Raw genomic sequence first — 8376 nt, 5'->3', positions numbered from 1 at the left:
GGGACAGCCGTCCGCAGGTATATCGGTTCGTGTGTGCGTGAGGCTACTCATAGGCAGGGAGGAGGAGGGTCAGTCGGTACGTGAGGTGATCAAAATGATGTCATTCCTAAAGCATGCTGCATTTGACTGGACAGCACCATGTAAATCCTTTAAAACCCTATTAACGCCCTCTGTATCGAGAGCACTGTAATTGGTGCATAATCTCCGAGCTCCGTCTGCCACAGAGGGGACATGAAGGAAGAACGGAAGCCTTTTTTTTTTTTTTTTTATTATTATCATCTCCAATCTCTACTGACCCATTTCTCTGAGACAGTCGGAGTGGGACAGCACATGTAGAACCTAAATGGGACTTTCCCCAGGCGTGATTTGTGTCCCTCGGCGACATTAATTAACCTGAATTAAATAAAATATTACACCAATTTATACAACTGTCATCTTTCAACACAAATCTCATTTCATGTTTGATGATCCCAATACACACAACACCGACAACTCACCTTCAAAGCCTGTTTAAATAAAAGGTATTATTCAAGCTGTTTCCGAGGTCTGGCATTCTGCAGCGAATTCATTCATTCATTCATGGTGTTTGTCATTATTGTTTTGTACACACAGCCATGCACACGTAACCTTACAACAGACCACAAAGTCATATAAACTTAAGAAAGGATGCAATATACATTTTACACCTACAAAAAGTCAAAAAAATTAAGAAATCTCAAACAAATTTTCAAACCTTTATGTCACTGTATAATACTAGTGAAATCTGATATAGATTAAATAATACATCTTACCTTTTGTCTTGCTTTTTGAGACTAACTTTAAAAAGCCTACATTAAAACGGAATAACAATTTCCAATATTTAAAAATGTTGTCTAGCCACTTCTTAGGAAATTGACACTAAAAAAAATAAAATCACAATAAACCTGCTCATAATACAAAAGTAAATGGGCCCCCTTTTTAACTTCTCTCTCACACATCCACGTCAGGTGCGATCCTGCATGATGAGTACAGCAGGTGGTGGGTGAACTCTGTAGGCCGACTGGGAGATCATGAAATCAGTGTAAACAGAGGAGAATCTTCAACTGGATTTGGCTGACACACATACGAGTTAGCGAAACAGCTGGGGGTCCTATGTCTGAGCTTTGTATTTCCGGAGATTCTAAATGGTTGTTGCTACATGACCCTTTTTGAGTGCTAAATCCAAATCCAGCCCTTATCTCCCAGATTAAACTCGTGTTGGGTTTAAACCCATAACGATGACCTCATCGTGCTGCTTGTAGACAGCGGGGAAACCCCAAGTACCAGTGCACAGATAAGCCATGCATGACAGACTGAGGAACCTGCACAAACACACATACTTTCTCCTTTAGCTGTGCTTCAGAAAATCATGTTCACTGCTTGAGTTTCATACCTCTACTTAAATACGAGTTATGAGAAAAGCTGATTGCCTCTGTTTTCATTTATTCATTTTTTGCCTTCTGTGTCAACATGAAGCCTCGCCAAATGAAAATCAGAAACCTTTCTTTTTGTGGGTTCAGTTTGCACTTGCAATGAAACAACTGACTGAAACCAAGTGGGATATTTTTCAAAATAAAACTACATTTTGCTCAACAAAGGGCAGAGCAACAGCAAAACATATTTTTTAAGTAAGTAATTAAATGTTGCCCTAAATTTTTTTTTTTTTTTTACAACATATTCTAGTAAATATCACATTGTCAATGATTAAAGTATCATTTGGAGTATTTGTAAATATTTAATTGCATTATTCTATACAGTGGTTTTGATGGTCAAATTTGACAATTTATTGCAACGTTATCTTCAAATCTCAAGTTCCCAGATGATTATTCGAAGAGCCGTAGCTGAAAATGTGGTTTATGAATGTTTCATGTAGGTTTTTATATCACATGAAAAAAAGTAGTGGATTTGAAAAAAAATATTCAGTGGCTTTAATCATTCTTGCTATTTTATGCCATCCCCATCTGCAGTTTCTCCCCTTACTGTCTTCAGGCAATATGAATAGAGAAGCACATTCTTTTCTCTATTTCTATCTTTTTCTTAAAACTTTCTTCATGACTTATTTATTGGAGCTTGGAGTTGCAGGACGGCTCCTCTTTAGGGATGTTCAGGCCTCTGAGGATCAGTACTGCTGCCTCTGATGTCCACCAACCCTGCTTCTGTTGTGGTTACTCCACCAGAAAACAAGCAGACTGAACACCGCAGGGTATCACTTTTTATCAGATAAAAACCCTCACTCTACAAAGTGACAGCTTTTTAGAAATATTCATTAAAAAAAAAAAATCATTTTTGACAATATTCACCACAGAGTTTGAATGAGCTATTTTTTTTTTTCATTAACAGTGGACATAACATATCCAACACGTACATGCAGAGATGCTTTTAATTTCAGAGAAAATTAATGAAAATCAGAAAAGAATGCCAGTGCAACAAACACTCTGGCATCCATCCACATAGCTGATGTAAAATGCCGCATTGTTTGGCAACACGCACCATAATCTGCAGGAGGGAATTATCAGAAGCCTGCAGTTGAGAATGTCGAGAGGAATGTCATTTGCATGTGTGCATACGTGCCTCTGACTCTGAGTGTACAGAATGTTGTGTGAGGCCTGGTGCCAAGAGGACACAGATTGTCCAAGCCCGGTTAGGGGGAAGGTGGTGTAGAGGTGTGTGTGTGTGGTTGGATGTAGACTAGAGAATGAGGGGGAAGGCAGCTTCTGGCTCTTTAGACAGCCTATTTATGGATCCTAGTCAAGAGCCCCTTGTGTTACTCATTGTCACTTTCACTCACGCACAGCTGAATCGGTGGCCAATCATCAAATCCACTCAACTCTATTCCTAAAGGGAATGTGAACAAAAGAAGCCCAGATAATTGGCACTCTGCTTCACCATCATACTGACTGGAAACCAGCAGCAGAATAACAGACATTCTTTCAGGTTTTTGATAAAAGGAGAAAAGTATACATGTCTGTTTTTGTGGGATTATATACCCCCCGTGTCAATATGCTCTATGGACCCACCTCTTCCTGTCTGTCGGGGGAGGCTGATATTAGACAGTACTGTCATCAATCAGGATGCCACTACTGTGTGCTTCATCCATATTGTCCATTTATTGGATTCATTAAGATTGGCGCCAACCAGTATTGGTGGGTGTGTGAGGGACGGTGTTGTGGGTGGGGGGTTGCTCCATTTCAACAAGATGATCTCACCTCCTGTCTGCAGCTCAGGAAGTACAGTTTTCATTCATAAAATTCATTTATTCACACATGCGTGTGCTCAGACATGTGCAGACAAACACACATATACAGGACAACCATCATGTCTCCCAATGGGATGCTGAGGAGACTGTTGTGCCAATGAGGCAATACTCAGGTGAGATCACTGCCGGATGCCAAGGCTCCTATCTCCATTTCAAAACCCTATAAAGGATGATTGTTTGATGCCTTTTAGCTTGACCTTGGCTGCGTTACGGTACCACATCAGAGGAAGAACAAAGACATTGTCGAAAACTGATACATGACATGCAAGTAAACAGTTACTTATTTACACATTTAGTGGACATGAAACAATATCAGTATATTCATTCTGTCCACCTGATAAATTCAAGTCAAATATTCACTCTCCTTTTTGCTTTGTTTTTGGTCTCTACTAAGCCTGGTATTAGCAGACCTGAGTTCAGTGCGTGATCAAATGGGTCTGGACACTGTGGATTGTTTCTAGTCATTGGATCCTAATGGGACCTCGGGTTAATTTTAAAACTAAGTGAACAGCCTTTAACCAATCAGCAATCATCACTATATGATGTATGTTGTGCGCAAAAACTCACCAAGCTGAAAACAACAAAGATCCTCCCCCAATGTTAGCAGAGCAATGCAATGTTGGTAAATGACCATTACATACTTTGTAAAGTAAATATAAGGAGACAAGGAACATTTATAACTGCAGCTTCCATTCCTCTGTATTTGCTAGCGTTGCTACAACTGTTCGTATCGCTGATCCAGCGCTATCACCGCCGCCTTTGTTGGAACTATATTTTCAAACAAATGCTTGACTTCAACTTCGTCTCATTAAGACACACTCACTGGTCGCTGACTTGTCCTCCATTCAAAATGGCTTCATTCAAACAGGGTTTCCAAACTTTAATCACACCGGCAACTGAAGCAGTAAGCAATAGTTGGGCGTCGCCAGGTTAGCCTCTACTAATTTATAAGGGGAAATCTAGCTTTTTAAATGACCCACTTTTCTCACCAGTAAGTCATTACTATGTTTGTCTGCAGTGTGATGCTGAGTGTGTAGTGTACAGCGTGAACACTGAAATCAGGTACCTGGTGAAGGACCCTGTGAGAGTGGTAAGAGCGAACCAAAACAGAGATGTGGATTTCAGCAAAAATCATGGTAAAGTTGAGGAGAGCTGCCGATTCATACTCTGCACTTCCAACATTACAACTGATACATTCCCAGAATTTATTTGTTTTAAAAGGTTCTGTGGTCAACAGGAGTTTGTTGTTGTTGTTGTTGTTGTTGTTGTTCCCAGAATGTCCTTCTTAAAAGTAGGCCAATGTTCTCTAGAAACATTCTAAAAAGATTTTATGTTAATCTTAAAATGTTTTTATCACATTGTCAGCAAGTATTTTGTTCCCAGAATGTGATAATTTTAGAGAAGCATAACGCGCTTGAAAAAAATAATACAAATGTTTTGTGGTAACATTCTTTTAATGATTTTAAACTGTTTTTGAGTGGTTTTAGACAACGTTATCCTACCTTTAGGATTAATTTAGGCATTATGGGATTAAAAACAAATGCAAAAAAAATTCCTGCTGAAAAAGTGTCTACAACATTGCATCATTTCTAACTGGGGTGATATTATAATGAATGCTTTGAGTTCATAATGGAGAATGTATGTTCGCAAACACATGAAGCAAACACAAAGCAACAATAGCATTAATTTGAAGTTGAAAATCTGGCCTTTTTTTTTTTTTTTTTTTGGGTTTTGTGTGTGAAATATTTGATTGACTATGTTCATTGGATAGTCTCTATATGTTGTTGGGCTGATAGTGTATTGGGTTGAAAACCTGAAACAGCTGCTTGCTGTGGCTAAAAATAGTTAAATGGAAAGTAATCTACCGAAACAATGAGTTTAAAAACTGTAGAGCTGAGGTCCAGATTTGTGTCGTTTCACATACAAACAGTTGTATAAGAGCTATCTATTAACGACACAATAAACACACTGATAGGGTAATATAACCTTCTGAAACACTATCGATTACTCTCATGTCATTGGGTAACGGAAGTGTCCCAGACAACTGAGGGAATAAAGTGACTCATCCCAACATGCTCTAGAATATGCTAATGAAACATTTAGATCAAGCATTGCTTTGATCTTCCAGGGAGATTAGAGATGCGTCTGAATTTCCTTTGAAACCTTTGAGAAGTGGAGGCAGCCAGGCCGCCTGCTGTTGAGAGCCTCTGGCAGCGACCCAGTCAGGAGAGGGTTAAAAACAATAAAGGGGAGGTTGGAGAAACCTTCCTGAAAGTCACGCGGTCTGTGCCGGGAAAATTGGAGGGAGGGAGGGCGGGTGGATGCTGGAGACGGGAGGGGGAGGAGTCTGGAGCATGTTGCCGTAGAAACAGAATCCTCAGTTGGCCGGTGTGAAGTCAGAGACGTAATATTAGGCGGTGACTGCAGTTAGATGCGGGTGGTGGTGTGAGGTGGGTGGATGGGAGGGATGGGGGTGACTCACACTGGAGGACACACTGTGCATTCTAATGGATAGACACACACACACACGCACACACGCACGCACGCACGCACGCACGCACACACACACACACACACACACACACACACACACACACACACCTTCAACAGCTACATCACCTTCAATCTTCAGTCCATTTTCATCTCAGAATCTCTCCTTTCTCTCCACTAACTGTGCCACCATATAGCATGGATCAGCAGTATAATGCACCACTCCACTTCTGAGCATATAATTCATTAATTATCTCAATGGAAAATCCATTAGTGTATGTTTTGGTGGCTTCACTTGCACGCGTTGATAAAGGGCATCTATTAGAGGGAACCAACTGCTTAGACAGGCAAGTAAACTATAGCCATGTAATTGGTGACGGTATAATTGCACAGCACACATAGCAATTAAAGCGATGAAATGTGTAAACCGTGCTCAAGATTATCATTGGATTAACTACACTTCCCAAATACCCCTGAGTGTAGCAGCTCACCAGCTGTTACAAGGAACATGATAATTATGTTGATGATTTTTGTGCTGCTTTTTGGGGTGGTGGAGTTGGATATTTTTTGGCTGCAGGGAAATCCATTTGGGTCTCATTAGATGTATTGTAGGGAAATAGTTCATGTTAATTAACTTTTTCTTTCCGGGTGAAGGACAATAAAGCACAAGCAACATTTCCATTCTGAATCCTAAATATTGTTGGGATTTGGGTGAGTGTAATGCCTCAGAGTTGATAAATACAATTCATTCTCTCAGCCAACACACATTGAAACCCAAAATGTGTGACTGTAATTTTGTGTATGAATTCATGCTATCAATGTGATGTCATACATAGCCCCTATGAAAGTAACTGGAAAATTTTAATTTCAACAAAACAATCAATTCTATGGTTATGAATCTTCACTATATTATTGTAAAGCTTATTAAGAAACAAACAAGTTTAGCCCGCATTATTCTGTGTCTGTTGATACTATTAAAAGGGGGACTGATTTAGGTTTACCAATTGAACTTGTAAGAAAATAATTTAGATTTCTCATTTTTGTGTCATCATTAACAAAATCCTGAATGCAGTTGTGGAATATTAATCCATGGCTTGAATCAAAGTCAACATAAATAAAAAACAATAAGTAGGTTGTTTTTTTTAACACTCACAAAACAACAAACAACCTATTTCTGTATCCCTGTGTACCATCTGACAACCACAGTCAAGACAACATCCTCTCTGCCGTTCACATCAGCCACTGCAGTGTTATAAACACGGGGGATGTGACGTTCACTTGCCCTTTAGCAAATAATTGGCTTCAGATCGAAAGGGGCTTTGCTCTTCCTTTTAAGGAAACCCAAGGCTGGCTCATTTCCCATCATTGCAGCGTGTAAAACTGGAAGGAGCAAGGAACATCACAGGCAGGCAGTGTGACGTTGTCTCGGTCATCACCCACAACTGTATCTCATGGTTTGGGGGGAGCCAATGGGGAACAGGCTGTCGGTTTAATATAGTACAGACTGGTCAGCAGCATAGGAGGCTGGCTGATAAACACGATCTTCAGGCTTGTTTTATTCAGTTTGCTTGTGACAATGACTCATTACATTTCTGAGAAGAGGTAGTGGCTGCTGTATCCCATGCACCTAAACCAAAACCTGAATATCCCCGGTCTCTTTTTGGTTCAGATTTTATCCAACATGAATTAAATATCAGCCTCCAATTTATAGGCTATTGTGACCCCTCATCATCGCAGTTTGAGAAATCTGTAGTTCAACTAGAAAGAGATTCAGAATGTTTGACTTGAAAGATTTTTACATGCCTGAAGAGATAATAACAAAGAATAAACAAAAAATAGAAAACATCTGCATAAAAAAACCTTAATCTCTTCCCAACTGAGCAGAAAATACAAATTTGCCAAAGTTTTACTACAAATGGCCATTAATATTCACATTAATTTTGCTACAGTCAGATGAGCCAAATACTACATGTATATCAGAGAGCTTCTTGAAGATTGTTCTGCTTTTTATTTATGTTGACTTTATTAATATAGGGTTCAATTGTTCTGGTATCATTGTATTGCTTTGTTTGTATTCTATGCAATCATGCAACAGTTCCTTTTTCATTTTTCAATCACTCTAATAATCTTGTAAACCTTCAAATTTATCTCAGATTTTTCTTCTTCCAGCCTTTCATGTGTCTGTTCAATTAATATCCAGAAATGATCTGTCTGTGCACATAACTTGTTAAAGATGAGATGATCCTTCATTTGCCTAATATATTCAGCATAGTAAGAGGTGGATGTATTGTTTCCCAAATTTGTATTCTGGATAAATATCCCTCACCAATTATACAGTTATGTTAATTACCTACTTGACCGAGTCACATATTAGCAGTATTAAGAGTCATTAATTCAGTTGAAGTGAAGAGGCAAATTATAATTTGCGATAAAACTGATATAAGTGATGAAAGTGTGTGTGTGTGTGTGTGTGTGCGCGCACGTGTGTAATGTGTATGAATATGTGTGTGTGTGTGTGTGTGGGGGGGGGGGGTGCGGGTCTACTGTTGTCTTAAGAACAAGTTGCCAACATAAATAAGACATCCATTGTCCAGAATCAGCAGCCCTGTTTA

Source organism: Brachyistius frenatus, unplaced genomic scaffold (assembly GCF_029030835.1).
Source record: "Brachyistius frenatus isolate BFR_SWC_R1_liver_20210118 unplaced genomic scaffold, ASM2903083v1 Contig_10, whole genome shotgun sequence".
In the NCBI taxonomy this organism is placed as follows: domain Eukaryota; kingdom Metazoa; phylum Chordata; class Actinopteri; family Embiotocidae; genus Brachyistius; species Brachyistius frenatus.
This window is presented reverse-complemented; position numbering follows the sequence as displayed.